This window comes from Sciurus vulgaris, assembly GCF_902686455.1.
Source record: "Sciurus vulgaris genome assembly, chromosome: 5".
Lineage (NCBI taxonomy): Eukaryota > Metazoa > Chordata > Mammalia > Rodentia > Sciuridae > Sciurus > Sciurus vulgaris.
In genome coordinates, this window is record NC_136465.1 from 111,010,993 (window position 1) to 111,027,900 (window position 16,908).

Below are 16,908 nucleotides of genomic sequence, written 5' to 3' on the forward strand. Positions count from 1 at the left end.
CCATCCCCAAGGCTATAGAATTGTACCATCTATGCACTTCAGATAAGTGAAGAGAGCTGTGGCTGAACTGATGGCAGTTTTAATGACACAGATAAGTTTACCACTTTCTCTTAATCAGAATTCGTGTGCATGGTCATATGGCGCCACCTATCTGTAGGGTGACTGGGAAGTAAAACATATGTGCCTAGCAGAAAAGGAAAAGGTGGTTTGATGAACTTTGGCATCATCTCTGTCACCCAATGTTAAATTGAACATAACCCAACACTTAAATTGACTTTACCTGAAAAGAATATTTGGGAAGAGCTGGTAAAGATTATTACAGCCCAGACTCTCCTCTCCTCTTTGGGAAACAAACCAGTGTGAGATAGTATCCTAAAGTAGAAAAACAAAACAAAACAGGAGACAAAATAGGCTTTGACCTGATGAAAAGTTAGTGGGCCATTAATATTCAATAAACATATACTTTATGCCATATAATTGTCTTAAATATCCCATGGAATAAATTTAAAATATCGTTATGCTTCAATGTGTCTTCTCCTTAACCACTGATCAATATACTCTGTGAATTGTAGACACTCTTTCTGCATGTGTTCGGGGGCATTAGGTGAGCAAAGAGGCAAAATAGAAAATTGAGCCTTGGTCTGACTTCTAATCTAGTACATCTCTAACAGAGTGTTACCTTACCTTTCACAGTAATTGTATAGAAGTCCAAACTATGCAATATTGCAAGTTGGGGTTGTTAAACATGCAGAGAAAAGCAAGTGAATGATTCTATCTTTTGGAGATTTTCTGGTGAAGAGTTTCAGGGTCAACTTTGAAGGTGAAATGTAGGAAGGGCATCCTAGATAACATCAGAAGGCAGAAATAGACTTGCTGTGGCATGAAGAATAACAGATGTGGAGTGTTTTTCTAAAGTAGAGAAGAAATGCAGTAGATAAAGTAGTGCATCAAGGGTTTTTTATTTGCTATATCAGGTGAGAAGAGTCACTATTTTTGTGTTTATATGGAAGTAATTTACTTGATAGTTTTAATTATATCATCACAAGGAAAACTGGTGGTCCTGGGCTGCCCTATTGATGAAATTCTGCTAGCAACAGAGTGGAATGAGTTGGACCCATGGCTGAATTTTAATGTGTGGAATATAGACTTCCTTTGGACAAAGCAGTATTCTTCCTGGGCATCAGAGAGAGGTCTCAGATATGTAGGGTTCCAAGTTCTCTATTAAACTTCTAAATATCTTAAGGTAACAGCCTTTTATATATCAGGCTTGGCTCCTTCATTTCTAGACTCTTGTTCTATTGTGCTTTAGATAAGAAAGCACAAGGCAGGTGTTTGCCTATTTAGTTATAAAAGTTCTTTTATTTGGCCATTAATTGTAATGAATTATAGTCTAGCTTGTAAACATCATTGCAGCCTAATGAAACCATGCCCTCCATAGCTGGTTAGAACCTAACCTTCATTTATGATGCTGCTTATTCCCCAAAGTTTTGAAGTTTCTCATCAGGGATGAGTTTTCTACCAACAGGGCAGTAAAAACAGCTGCTTCCTCTATGTCCATGAAGGAAAGTAGAGGGTTGAGGTAAGTCTTGGGTTAGGACTCCTGAGGAGCAAGGGTAAGAGGTCTATAGCCATTAGCAAATAATTATAGCTGACATTTGTAAAGCACTTTACAGTTCACAGAATGCTTTTGTGTACATGTGATCATCATAAGTCAGCAAGATAAATTATTTTTATTGCTAGTTTACTGTCAAAAAAAGTGATGGTTGAGATATTTAAGATTATAGACCCACCACTTTTTATTTCTGTAATCCTAGGCACGTTTACCTATAAAAACCTCAGTTTCCTATACAGCAAAGGTCATTATACCTAGATCTTAGAGTAGAAGTGAGGGATAAAAGAGATGATGAAAATAGTTAACTTAATACCTAGGGAAAATTCAACAAATAATAAGACCTAGGAATTGAAGTTGGATAACTGAAGTCGGATAAGTGTAGTAGGATGATGGACAGTACAAAGATAGAATGAAAAGATAAAATCTATTTCTGAGTCTCAAAATTGGATTAGAGTAAGCTGGAGGGGTGGAGGGCAGAGTGGGGTACATTTTAATAGAGATATAGAGGGGTTGCATTTGTGGGTAATAACTAAGTACAGAGTATGACTGAGAGTAAGTGGCTGGGGCAGTGGGCAAGATCATTTAAGAGAGGAGAAAATCAAGAAACTAAAAGGCTAGGGTGCTATGGTTTGAATGTATCCTCCAAAAGTTCATGCATTAGATTACCCCCAAATCTACATAGTAATGGTGTTTAGGTGTGAGGACTTTGGGAGATAATTAGGACTAGATGGAATCATGAGACTAGAGCCCCATGATTGCATTAGTGCCTTTGTAAGAAGAGGAGAAGCAACCTGAACTAGAAGGCTTGCTCTGTCTCACCATGTGGATACCCTCTGCCATATTATGATGCATCAAGAATACCTTTACCAGATGCTGAGCAGGTGCCAGGGCCAGGCTCTTGGGCTTCTCGGCCTCCAGGACCTTGAGCTGAATGAACTTCAAGTCTTTATAAATTGCCCAGTCTAAGGTATTTCATTAAAGCAACAGAATATAGACTAAGACAGGAATTTGGTACCAAGAGTGCAAGTGTGCTAGAAAAAGATTGTATTGTTGTGAACAGAATGCTAAGGGAAATTCCAGTGAGGACTCAAAAGACTAGGGAAAAATCTAAAATGTCTCAGAGATAAGTTGTTACCTGATTCCTAGGCCACCGGGACTCTGGAGGTTCCAATGATAGGTGGCATATGGTCATGAGTGATGTGAACATGAGATTGTGGGGATAGTTCTATAGACTGGGCCTTCTGTGCTTACCAACTCCACGAACACACATGCTTTGTTCTGAAGGACAATCTGCTTGAGGCCACTCTGGTACTGCCTGACTTAAGTCAATAGGATATTCTACATTCCTCAGCAGCAACCTGTTTTGTGCAGGAGAAATGTAGGCCCAAAAGGTTCCTCCCAGCAGATAAAAAGAACACAAGTTATCCTGAAGTGGGCAGTGGGGAGGGATTTTTGTGATCTTTATACATATCAGATTCCAGGACTCTAGGAGATAGGACATTTAAAAGCAAAACCCTCTGACCATAAAACCTGTAAAGAACAAGTTCCACTTAGAACTGGTCAGCACAGACTAAAGTGACTCAGTTGCTTTGACTCTTTATCATGTCATTATAATAGCAAAATCTCTCCTCCGTGGAGTAAGACCATGAGCAGTGAGGACTTGACAGAAATCCTGCTGTAAGTCAAAAGTCAAGAGGTAGACCTGGGTGGAACTCTCTGGAAACTTTCCTGGGACACCCCCCGCCCCCAATCAATAAACTGGAGGGCAGAAGGGTTGAGCCATTGCTCTTCCCTCCAAGAGGACACACTCTCTCCCTTGAGAGTATCCTCTTTCCCCCTTTTCCTACCCCTCCTAGTAAAATCATGCCCGAGTGACTTGTCTGAAATCTTTCAGGCAGGTCCTAGGAATCAGAGACTGAGATATCCATGATCACTTCAGTTCTGTAGACAGCCTTGCTCTGTAACACCAACAAATCAGGTCCAGCCATTTATTCCAAAAACCAAATGGAAAAAGTAATGGTGAAAAGCAGGAAAAATAGCTTTAATCAATGTAGTATATTGGGAAGGCAAGTGAGATCAAGTGTCTCAGCTCTGTATTCAGGGCTAACATACTGACATGAACTTTGGGTTTTAAATAGAGGAATAATTGGGGCACGGGGCAAGAGATATGCATAATTAAATTGTCTTGGTCAGACTGGTCTGGTTGATCATTATCTTGGTTCTGGTTCTACAAGCTAGCTCCACAGAAGTCCTTCACCTGAGGGGGCGATTTCTTCTTGTTGCTCAGGATGTTTACTTATCAGACCTGTAGTCCTATGAGGGGCCAATTCCGTTTTTATGAGATGATGGATCCTGTTTTTGTTTTGTTTTTAGGGAGGGGCAGTCTCATCCTGGGTTGATCCGCCTACAAGGCTTTGTGTTCCTAGAAGGTGTGGGGCAATGACTGAAGACTTCCAGGCACCACCCTAGGGGTCTGAAACAGGATGCTGTAAAAGCTGGCACTGAATATTCTTTCAAATCATGAAAATACTTTAGTTACTCTTATCTTGTGTCCTCAGTCTTGAAGGTGGACAAGATAGGTTAGGTAAACTTAAGGCTAGTAACCTTGGTGTTAGCATGCCTACATGCAGGGCTGAGCAGGAATCTGACCCAAAGTTTAAAGTAATGAAAGAGATGCCAGAACTTTACCCTACTTTTAGTTACCTTTTGGGCATCTGCAAGCACAAGTGAAGAGTGCATGTTTTTAATAAAAGCAGTTTCTAATTCTCTGTTATATACCTAAGTGGTTTTAACCAGAATGCTGATGAAAATGATCATAAAGGCCAATGTGACAAGGTCTCAAGTGGAACTGAGGAAGAAGGCATTGGGAACTGGAATAAAAACCATCTTTGTTAGAAAGTCACAAAGAACTTGGCTGCATTGTGTTCATGACCCAGTACTGTATGAAATGTACAACTTAAGAAAGATGAACTAGGATATCTGATAGAAGAAATTTTTAAGCAGCAAAGAATTCAGGCTGTTGCATGGCTTCTTTTTAAAGTGTAGAGGGAAATGAAATATCAAAGGGATCACTTACAGACAGAATTTATAATTAAAAGAGAAGCAGGGCAGAAGGAGATGGAAAATTCTCAACCTGGCCATGTGGTAGACAATGAGAGAGCATTTTCAGGAGAGGAAATCAAAGATGTAGCTCAGCAACCAACTGCCAAGGAGATTAGTATGGATAGAAAGGATTGTTAGGAAAATGGGAGAAAGAATCTGAAGGCAATTCAGATTGTGGAGGCTGTACCTTCCATCACAGACCCAGGAGCTCTAGGAGGGCAGAGTGGTTTGAGGGAATTGATCTGGGACACCCTCCTTGGGCTTGCTACCCAAGACCAACTCAAGTTTCTGTTCCTACCTTTCAGTGAGGTGTTCCTCCTCACTCCAGCTATGACTCAAGTGGCCTCAGGAGAACTCAACCAGTTACTCTGGAGGGCATAAACCATAAACCTTGATGTCATCTATGTGATATTAATTCTGCAGGCCCACAGATTTAGCTATAGGGGTGTGGTTTCCTCTTACCTGGATTTTAATGGCTAATGTGGATGGCCTGGGAATCCAGGCAGAGACATACATTTTAAGTTTATACCTTACTCAGTCTCAGGTATCTTGTTATAGCAACAGTAAACTGAATGAGAATCAGAATAGTGTTCAAAATATTTAACTACCAGTTCTAGCATGGGCATGGATTTGTTAAACAGATGTAGCCTATAGCAGTGGTGTAGGGTCCTGGATACATCATGTTGTACAAGGTAATTCCCTTTGGTTTTATTTTCTGAATTATGAACAGGTCTGGCAAATCCTGTAGAAAGACCAGAGCATTGGGGAATGACACTTATGTGAATTGACAGCAGCTATGAAAATATTTCAGTGTTTTAGCTATCAATGAAATTGTACTTGGGCATATATAAGTGTTGGAGATGAATTGTCCATGTGAATGTCAAAGTCATCAGGAATGAGAATGGGGCTATGGAGAGTGGAATAGTAAACCAGTTGACGGAATCTCTAATGAAAGGAGAATGACCAGGAATATGGTCATTGACAATGACAAGGAGGAGTAGTGTGTGAAATGGTTTGGATAGCATGTACTTCAATGTAGCTAAACTATTTAGGAAAAAGAAGAGAAATGATACTTAATGCGGCAATAAGAAACAAAGTGAACGTGTTCTCCTCTTCTCACCTTAGGTGGTACAAAGCAGTAGTTTTATACACCCTGCGCCAATGAATGCATCATGGTTTTTGTTTGTTTGTTTTGTTGTGTTGTGTTGTGTTACTGAGGGTTGAACCCAGGGCCTCATGCATGCTAGGCAAATGCTCTATCTACCACTGAGCTATGCTCAAATCTTTAATTATGATTTTTAAAAATTTGTGTCCAGGGTACAAAAGTAAGTTTTTCTTCAGTACCTATTTTATAATCACTTAATCCTTTTTTTTTGTATACAAGTATTTTCTGCCCTTTGACTTTTATAAATTTTCAAAGATAGTTTACAATATCATCAAATATAATTACACAATATTTTCACACAAATGATAGCATAGACTACACCCCATTTTGAAACTTTCTTTTTTTTACTTATCTATCTCAAAGATCGTTCTATATTATTATTGCAGAGATGCACAATTTATTCATTTATTCATAGTGCTGGGGATCAAACCCAGGACCTCACAATCTACCACTGAGCTACATAGTGGTAGATTAGCACAGCTACAGTTTCCTGATTTTAAAGGCTGTCTGGTAGTCTGCTGTATGGAAGTATTACAATCTATTCAATTTTTCTTTTAGAGATGGCTGTATCTAACATTCTAGGATTTCTTCATTCAACAAATACATATGGAAAATCTATTATGGGCCAGGAACTCTTGTAGGCATGCAGGAAAACATTAACAAAAGAATAGAGCTTCCACCTACAAAGGAAAATGTAACAATTATTTTTTACATGACTTCTTTTGTACAATTACAAGAATGTACCTCATGTTCATGTATGACTGCATGACCCATGTGATCCTGCAATATGTATAATCAGAAAAATGAGTGATTATACTTTATTTATGTATGTTCTATCAAAATGTATAAATGCATTCTACTGTCATGTAAAACTAATTAGAACAAATAAAATTTTAAAAAATTTTAAAAGAATATATGTCAGATAAATTCGTAACAAATGAATATACTTGATCATAGCACTTTTTTTCTTTTTTGGTGCTGAAGATTGAACCCAGGGGTGCACCACTGAACCACATCCCCAGCCCTTTTATTAAAATATATTTATTTATTTAGAGACAGGGTGTCACTGAGTTGCTTAGAGCCTTCCTAAATTTTTTTTTTATTGTAAACAAATGGAATACATGTTGTTTCTGTTTGTACATGGAGTAACAGCATACCATTTGCATAATCATACATTTACATAGGGTAATGATGTTTGATTCATTCTGTTATTTTTTCCTTCCCCCCCACCCCTCCCACCCCTTTTTTCCCTCTATACAGTCCCTCCTTCCTCCATTCTTGTGCCCCTCCCACCCCCCATTATGTGTCATCATCTTCTTATCAGTGAGATCATTCGCCTTTGGATTTTGGAAATAGGCTTATCTCATTTAGCATGATATTCTCCAATTTTATCCATTTGCCTGCAAATGCCATAATTTTATTATTCTTTATAGCTGAGTAATATTCCATTGTATATATATATACCACCGTTTCTTTATCCGTTCATCAACTGAAGGACATCTAGGTTGGTTCCACAGTTTGGCTATTGTGAATTGAGCAGCTATGAACATTGATGTGGCTGTATCTCTGTAGTATGCTGATTTTAAGTCCTTTGGGTATAGGCCGAGGAGTGGGATAGCTGGGTCAAATGGTAGGTCCATTCCAAGTTTTCTAAGGAATCTCCACACTGCTTTCCAGAGTGGCTGCACTAATTTGCAGCCCCACCAGCAATGTATGAGTGTACCTTTCTCCCCACATCCTCTCCAACACCTGTTGTTGCTTGTATTCTTGATAATCACCATTGTAATTGGGGTGAGATGGAATCTTAGGGTAGTTTTGATTTGCATTTCTCTTATTACTAAAGATGGTGGACATTTTTTCATATGTTTGTTGATTGCTTTTAGATCTTCTTCTGTGAAGTGTCTGTTCATATTCTTAGCCCATTAGTTGATTGGGTTATTTGTATTCTTCGTGTAGAGTTTTTTGCGTTCTTTATATATTCTGGAAATTAGTGCTCTATCTGAAGTATGAGTGGCAAATATATTCTCCCACTCTGTAGGCTCTCTCTTCGCATTGCTGATAGTTTCCTTTGCTGAGAGAAAGCTATTTAGTTTGAATCTATCCCAGTTATTTATTCTTGTTTTTATTTCTTGTGCTATGGGAGTCCTGTTAAGGAAGTCTGATCCTAAGCCGACATGTTAAAGATTTGGACTTACTTTTTCTTCTATACGATGCAGGGTTTCTGGTCTGATTTCAAGGTCCTTGATCCATTGTGAGTTGATTTTTGTGCAGGGTGAGAGATAGGGGTTTAGTTTCATTCTGTTGCATATGGATTTCCAGTTTTCCCAGCATCATTTGTTGAAGAGGCTATCTTTTCTCCATTGCATATTTTTGGCCCCTTTGTCTAGTATGAGAAAATTGTATTTATTTGGGTTTGTGTCGGTGTCCTCTATTCTATACCATTGATCTTCCTGTCTATTTTGGTGCCAATACCATGCTGTTTTTGTTACTATTGCTTTGTAGTATAGTTGAAGTTCTGGTATTGCAATACCCCCTGTGTTATTCTTCCTGCTAAGGATTGCTTTAGCTATTCTGGGTTTCTTATTCTTCCAGATGAATTTCATGATTGCTTGCTCTATTTCTGTAAATACATCATTGGGATTTTAATTGGAATTGCATTGAATCTGTATAGCACTTTTGGTAGTATGGCCATTTTGACAGTATTAATTCTGCCTATCCAAGAACATGGCAGATCTTTCCATCTTCTAAGGTCTTCCTTAATTTCTTTCTTCAATGTTTTGTAGTTTTCATTGTAGAGATCTTCTACCTCTTTGGTTAGATTGATTCCCAAGTATTTTATTTTTTTTGAGGCTACTGCAAATGGAGTTGTTTTCCTCATTTCCCTTTCAGCTGTTTCGTCATTTGCATATAAAAATGCTTTAGATTTATGCGTGTTGATTTTATAGCCTGCTATTTTGCTGAATTCATTGATGAGGTCTAGAAGTTTTCTGGAGGAGTGTTTTGGATCCTCTAAATATAGAATCATGTCATCAGCAAATAGTGACAGTTTAAGTTCCCCTTTTCCTATTCGTATCCCTTTAATTTCTTTAGTCTGCCTAATTGCTCTGGCTAGAGTTTCGAGGACAATGTTGAATAGAAGTGGTGAAAGAGGACATCCCTGTCTTGTTCCCATTTTTAAAGGGAATGGTTTCAGTTTTTCTCCGTTAAGAATGATGTCGGCCATGGGCTTAGCATAAATAGCCTTTACAATGTTCAGGTATGTTCCTACTATCCCTATTTTTTCTAGTGTTTTGAGCATGAATGGGTATTGTATTTTGTCTAATGCTTTTTCTGCATCAATTGAAATAACCATATGATTCTTATCCTTAAGTCTACTGACATGATGGATTACGTTTATTGATTTACGAATGTTAAACCATCCTTGCATTCCAGGGATGAACCCCACTTGATCGTGGTGCACAATTTTCTTAATATGTTTTTGGATACGGTTTGCCAATATTTTGTTAAGGATCTTTGCATCTATATTCATTAAGTATATTAGTCTAAAATTTTCTTTCCTTGATGTGTCTTTTCCTGGTTTGGGTATGAGGGTGATATTAGCTTCATAGAATGAGTTTGGTAGGGTACCCTCCTTTTCTATTTCCTGGAATACTTTGAGAAGTATTGGAATGAGATCTTCTTTGAAGGTCTTGTAGAACTTGGCTGAGAATCCATCTGGTCCTGGGCTTTTCTTGGATGGTATATTTTTAATGGCTTCTTCTGTTTCATTGCTTGATATTGATCTGTTTAAATTGTGTATGTCCTCCTGGTTCAGTTTGGGAGGAGCATATGTCTCTAGAAATTTGTCAATGTCTTCAGTAGATTCTATTTTGTTGGAATACAGATTTTCAAAGTAGCTTTTAATTATGTTATGTATCTCAGTGGTGTCTGTCGTGATATTTCCTTTTTCATCATGGATTTTAGTAATTTGAGTCTTCTCTCCTTCTCTTTGTTAGTGTGGCTAAGGGTTTGTCCATTTTGCTTACTTTCTCAAAGAACCAACCTTTTGTTATGTCAATTTTTTGAATATTTTTTTTTGTTTCTATTTCATTGATTTCAGCTCTGAGTTTAATTATTTCCTGTCTTCTACTACTTTTGCTGTTATTCTGTTCTTCTTTTTCTAGGGCTTTGAGCTGTAATTTTAGGTCATTTAGTTGTTGACTTTTCATTCTTTTCTGGAATGCCCTCCATGCAATGAATTTTCCTCTTAGTACTGCTTTCATAGTGTTCCAGCAATTTGATATGTTGTATCATCATTCTCATTGACCTCTAAGAATTTTTTTATCTCCTCCCTGATGTTTTCTGTTATTCATGTTTCATTCAACAGCATATTATTTAGTCTCCAGGTGTTGGAGTAATTTCTGTTTTTTATTTTGTTATTGATTTCTACTCTCAGTCCATTATGATCTGATAGAACACAAGTCAGTATCTCAATTATTTTGCATTTCCCGAGCGCTGCTTTGTGGCATAACATATGGTCTATTTTCAAGAAGGTTCCATGTGCTGCTGAGAAGAAAGTGAATCCGCTCATCGATGGATGGAATATTCTATATATGTCTATTAAGTCTAGGTTATTGATTGTGTTATTGAGTTCTATGGTTTCTTTGGTTGGTTTTTGTTTGGAGGATCTATCTAGTGATGACAGCAGTGCATTAAAGTCATCCAGAATTATTGTGTTGTGGTCTATGTGATTTCTGAAATTCAGAAGGATTTGTTCGATGTACAGGGATGCACCATTGTTTGAGGCATAAATATTTACTATCGTTATGTCTTCCTGATTTATGGTTCCCTTAAGCAGTATGAAATGTCCTTCTTTATCCCTTCTGACTAACTTTGGCTTGAAGTCCACTTTATCTGATATAAGGATGGAAACCCCCACTTTTTTACTGAGTCCATGTGTGTGGTAGGTTTTTTTCCCATCCTTTCACCTTTAGTCTGTGGTTGTCTTTTTCTATGAGATGAGTCTCTTGCAGGCAGCATATTGTTGGGTCTTTCTTTTTAATCCATTCTGCCATTCTAAGTCTTTTGATTGATGAGTTTAGGCCATTAATGTTCAGGTTTATTATTGAAATATGATTTGTATTCCCAGTCATTTGACTTATTTTTTTTTTTTTTTATTTCACTTGGTTTCTCCTTTGAATGGTTTTTCTCTAAGGTAGTTCCTCCCTTTGCTGACCTCCATTGTTGTTTTTCATTTCCTCCTCATGGAATATTTTGTTGAGAACATTCTGTAGCGCAGGCTTTCTATTTGTAAATTCTTTTAACTTTTGTTTATCATGGAACTATTTTATTTTGTCTTCAAATCTGAAGGTTAGTTTTGCTGGGTATAGGATTCTTGGTTGGCAACCATGTTCTTTCAGAGCTTGAAATATGTTGTTCCAGGCCCTTCTAGCTTTTAGAGTCTGGGTTTAGAAGTCGGCTGCTATCCGTATTGGTCTTCCCCCTATTTGTAATCTGATGCTTTTCTCTCATGGCCTTCAAAATCCTATCTTTATTTTGAATGTTAGGCATTTTCATTATAATGTGCCTTGGTGTGGATCTGTTGTGATTCTGTGCATTTGGTGTTCTGTAAGTCTCTTGTATTTGATTTTCCATTTCATTCTTCAGGTTTGGGAAATTTTCTGATATTTTATTGAATAGGTTGTTCATTCCTTTGGTTTGTATCTCTGTGCCTTCCTCAATCCCAATAATTCTTAAATTTGGTCTTTCATGATGTCCCATAGTTCTTGGAGATTCTGTTCATGATTTCTTACCATCTTCTCAGTTTGGGCAACTTTATTTTCAAGATTAAATATTTTGTCCTCATTGTCTGAGGTTCTGTCTTCCAAGTGGTCTAGTCTTTTGGTGATGCTTTCCACTGAGTTTTTTATTTGGTTTATTATCTCCTTCATTTCAAGGATTTCCTTTTTTTTTTTTTTTTTTTTTTTTTTTTTTTTTTTTGAGACTCTCTATCTCTTTGTTGAAATGATCTTTTGCTTCCTGCCGGTGCTCTTTTAGCTTATTGGTATTATCATTCATTGCCTACATTTGCTCTCTTATCTCATCCTTTGCTTCGCAAATCATCTTAATCATGTATAATCTGAAGTCCTTTTCTGACATTTCTTCTAACATACTGTCATTGGATTCTATTAATATAGAATCTAGATTTGTTTGGATCATTTTCTTCCTTTTTTATTTTTTTCATGTTGTTCATGTATCTTCCCCTCTAGCAGTGCAGATCTGGGATATTGCGGATTTCCCCCTATAGGCTTATAGTGGCCCTATAGGTTTCCAAAACCCTTTCTTTAAGGGGAGATCAATATTAGCAGTGCCCAAATCAGACACTATGCAATCCTAGACCAAATAGCCCCTATGGGGACAATAACAAAATTGTCATAATAAACAAAATGAGTTCAAATATTATCTTTGGTAAAACAAACAGGTTTGCAATAAGGTCTGCAGTTTCTAATGGAGGACAAAGAGGATGCAGAGGGATGTAGAATGTGGCTGTTAATGGGATAAGAAAAGAATATACAGAAGTTCTAGATAATAGAAAGGGTGAGAGTGTAATCAAAAGAAATTGGATGTTAGCATGCAAAAAAGGGAGAAAGAGACTCTGAGGGAACAGGTAAACAAAAGGAAAAGAGAGCAAGAAAAGTAAAGAAATTAAAAACTTAATTTTTTTCTATAAGGAGAAAAAAAAAATCTACAGTATAACAGTCATATAGTAATGAAACCTCCCAGTGTTCAGTAGCCTGATGCATGAGAGGTACCTGACAATGAGCTTGAAGCCTCCAGCAGGTGTCTCAGGATGGGTATTGCCCCACCTAAAGATCGGAGCTATGGCTTCCAGGATTATCTGGCTTGCAAATGAGTTTGCAAATGGGAAGCTGCAGCCCAGGGTGTGGATGTGGTCAGCTGGAGGTCCTGGAGGCAGGATGTGGTTGGTCAGGCAGGGGTCTGGAGGTCAGGTGTGTTTGGTGTGGTTGTGGGATCCTGGAGGCCGGGTGCAATCAATCAGTCTGGGGTCCTGGTGATAGGGCGCAGTAAGTTGGTCTGGGGGTCCTGGCGTCAGGGAGCAGTCAGTCGATGTGAGAGCCCCAGAAGCAGGGAGTGATGGGTCGGGCTGAGGGATCCTGGAGAGGGATCCTGGAGAGGGGCTCAGTCAGTCTGACCAGGGGTCCCCTGTTGTCTCAAAATTGTGGCAGCCACGTGTAATCCAACCTGCAGGTATGTGACAGAGAACTTCCAGACAACAGCAGGTAGCCGGTGCTCCACTGGCAGTGGGCGATCAGTTTGCTGACTGTTGTTGGACGATAGGGAGGTGAACCTCATGGGTTGGGTGATGGAAAGGTGTAAGGCAGGCGATGGAACAGCCAGAGGCAGACAAATGGCACCTTGCTAAATTTCTGAGGCTGGCTTTGAACTTATGATCCTTCTGCCTCAGCCGAACCACTGGGATTACAGGCATGTACCACTGTGCCTAGCTTCCTTTTTAATTCTTAATTTTTAAATTATTATTATCTAATTAATTTATTTATTACACTGCTAGGGATTGAATTTAGGGCCTCATGTATGGTGTGGAAGTACTCTACCACTGAGCTATTATCCCCACACCCCAATCACAGCTTTTTTGATGGAGATTGACAGATTTTTTTTATGGAAGTTATTCCAATTTTAAATTCCACCTGCAGTGTATGATAATGCCTATTTCCTATACTTTTGCCAGCAGCATGTTATTAAATCTTTTAATTGAAATTAAATTTATTTTTAACTGATACACAAAGTTGTCAAATCTTTTGAACTTTGTCAAGCTGATTGTTTTTCAAAATATGTAATTATTTGGAGTTTCATTTTGCATTTATATCTATTTTAAGTGAATTTAAACTTATTTTCATATGTTTAAGAGCCTATGTACTTTCTTTTTTATGAACTTTCTGTTCACATAATCTTTCCAGTTTTCTCCCAAGTTACTTCTCATTGATTCATAGGCACTCTTTACATTTTAGAGAAATGAATGATATATTACAATTTTTTCCTAATTTTTATGTTGTCTTTCAATTTGCTTAATGTATTTCTTCCTTGGATAACTCTTAGAATTTTGATATAGTTGAATTTAATAACTTTTTACTATATATTTTCAAATATTTGATCACAAATTCTATGTTTTCCTTTCATTATTCATTTTAATATATTTTGGTAGAGGAAAAAAATCTAATTTTGTTCTTAACAGAGATACCAATGGTCCCACACCATTTAGTGATTCATCTTTTACCCATTGACCTGAATTAGCATCTTTCCTATATCCTGAGCTGCTTATATTCTCTTATCATTTGGTTCTAATTATGGACCCAACAGTGTTTGCAACAGTGTTTGAATTGTTGAATTCTTATAAGTTTTCATATCCTGAAGGACTTATCTCCCTATTATTCTTTTTTTCCTGGAAATTTGTGAATATACTTGCTTTATTTTTCCCTTTGAATTTTGGGCTTTTCTTTGTTGGGAGACTTTATTACAGCTTCAATCTCATTATTTGTATTTGATCTATTTAGGTTTTCATATTCTCTTGGTTCAATTTTGGTATGTTATACGTATAGAAATTTATGGCGAGGATCAGGGCCAGGCTCTGTTCAACGGGGACATGGAGTCAGAGGCTGGCACTGTGGTCTCTTCGACTGCGGATCTGGCCATTCCGGAGGAGATATTGATCACAAATATCTAAAAATGAGATCAGATGTTGAGAGTGACCAATCTTCTGGGAAGTCATCTGATGAAGTCCAGTCACCTACAGGTGTTTGTCTCAGAAATCATACATGGATCTCAATAGAGAATTGGAGAGTTTTATAAGTTGAAGAGATGAAATTTTAAGAATAAATACTCAATTTATCACAGTTTTGCTTGCAGTCAGAAATTTTGCTTGGGAAATCAGAAACCTGCATCAAATTAGAAAAACTTGGAAAGTTTCACTCTTAAAGGATCTAAAACATGAAAACCTAGTAACCTTACAAGACATCATTTACACACATAAATCTTTGACTCTGGTCCTTGAGTATCTGATGTTTCTATACCAAATTCTACATGGGTTAACTTATTGCCACAGAAGAATGATGTCCCATCGAGACTTGAAACCACAGAACCTTCTCATTAATAAAAAAGGGAAATCTGATCCTGGGCCAACATGTTGAAGATTTGGACCTACATTTTCTTCTATAAGATGAAGGGTCTCTGGTCTGGTTCTGAGGTCCTTGATCCATTTTGAGTTGGGTTTTGTGAAGGGTGAGAAATAGGGGTTTAGTTTCATTCTGCTGCATATGGATTTCCAATTTTCCCAGCACCATTTGTTCAAGAGGCTATCTTTTCTCCATTGCATATTTTTTGCACCTTTGTCTAGTATGAGAAAATTGTATTTATTTGGGTTTGTGTCCATGTCCTCTATTCTGTACCATTGATCTACCTGTCTGTTTTGGTACCAATACATATAGAAATTTGTATATTTCTTCTAGATTTTCCAGTTTAGTGGCATAGTTTTTCAAATATTCCTAAAGATCCTTTGGATTTCAGTGAAATCTGTTGTAAATGTTTCCTTTTTCATCTCTGATTTTATTTATTTGGGTCTCCGCTCTTTTCATTTGTTTAGTGAAAGATTTGTCAGTTTTATCTTTTCAAAGATCCAATTTTCAAAAGATCCAGTTTTTAAAAGATCTGTTTTATTGAGTCTTTGGTGTTATATCTATTTCGTTTATTTCTGCTCTGATCTTTATAATTTTTTTTCTTCTATTGGTTTGGGGTTTGGTTTGTTTTTCTAAGACCTTGAGATACATTATTAGATTATTTAAGATCTCTCTTTTATATGTAGACACTTATTGCTATAAACTTCCTTTAATTATGATTTTTAAAATCTGTGCATCCATGGTACAAAGGTAATTACATAATTACTTAGTTCTTTTTTTTTTTAAGATGCAAGTACTCTCTGCCATTGAACTTGCTTTTACTATATCTCACAAGTTCTTTTAAGTTGTGTTTCCCTTTTTATTTAATTCTAGAAAGTTTTAAATTTCCTCCCTAGTGTTTTCAATAGCCCACTGTCTGTTCAAAAGTGTGTTTGTTGTTCAATATTCATGTATATAATTTTTGTAATTTCTCTTACTGTTAATTTCTAGTTTTGTTCGATTGTGTCTGATATGATACAAGAAATCATTTCAGTTTTTTAAAACATTTAAGACTTGGTTTATGGTCTCATGTATGGTTTATTTTGGAAAAAGTTCCATGTGCTGATGAAAAGAATGTATATTCTGTAGCTGTTGGATGGAATACTCTGTACAGTCTGTTTAGTCAATTTGCTGTATGTCATAATTTAACTCTGATATTTTGTTGATTTGGTGGGGGGGCATCTGGATGTTCTATTGGTGAGAGCAGAGAATTGAAATCAGTGTCTATTATTGCTTGGGAGTAGCAAATTTTTTTAAAAGCACCACATACTAACTATGATGGAATATTAAGAAGCAAAAATAAGAAGAAAAATTCATAGACTAGTTATCCTAATGAAGAATTTTAAAAAATGATTTAAGCACAAAACTTTTTTAAAAGCAGCAAAATACATGAGTGGAAAATGAAAGAAAGGTGTCAAAAAGAGATAAGCTAAATAAATTAGCTAGGAAAATCATTTGAACTCATAAAGGCAAGGGTTTCTCATGTGAAGAAATTCTGATTAACATAGACAAACCATTACTAGCCTACTAAAGCAGAGGGGGAAAAAAGCACCAAAATGAGAAATAATTATATGTAATAACACAGATAGAGAAAAGCAGAAACCATAATCAACTACTTATCATTTAAATATCTCTAAAATAAAAAATAAAAAAGGATTGGGGATGTGGCTTAATGATTAAGTACCCCTAGGTTCAATCCCTGGTACCAAAAAAAAAAAAAAAAAAAAAAAAGATTTCCTCTCTCCAGTGCTTTCTTTTCCTCCTACATTGCAAAAAGTAGTAGGCTCAGAATATTTCACTGT

General features: G+C 36.9%; 1 long non-coding RNA gene across 1 annotated transcript in view; it reads left to right on the forward strand.

Moving 5' to 3' along the window:
- LOC306660926 overlaps positions 1-16,908 on the forward strand; it is a 37,837-nt gene that overhangs the window by 1,495 nt on the left and 19,434 nt on the right. The gene's annotated exons all lie outside the window — the stretch shown is intronic.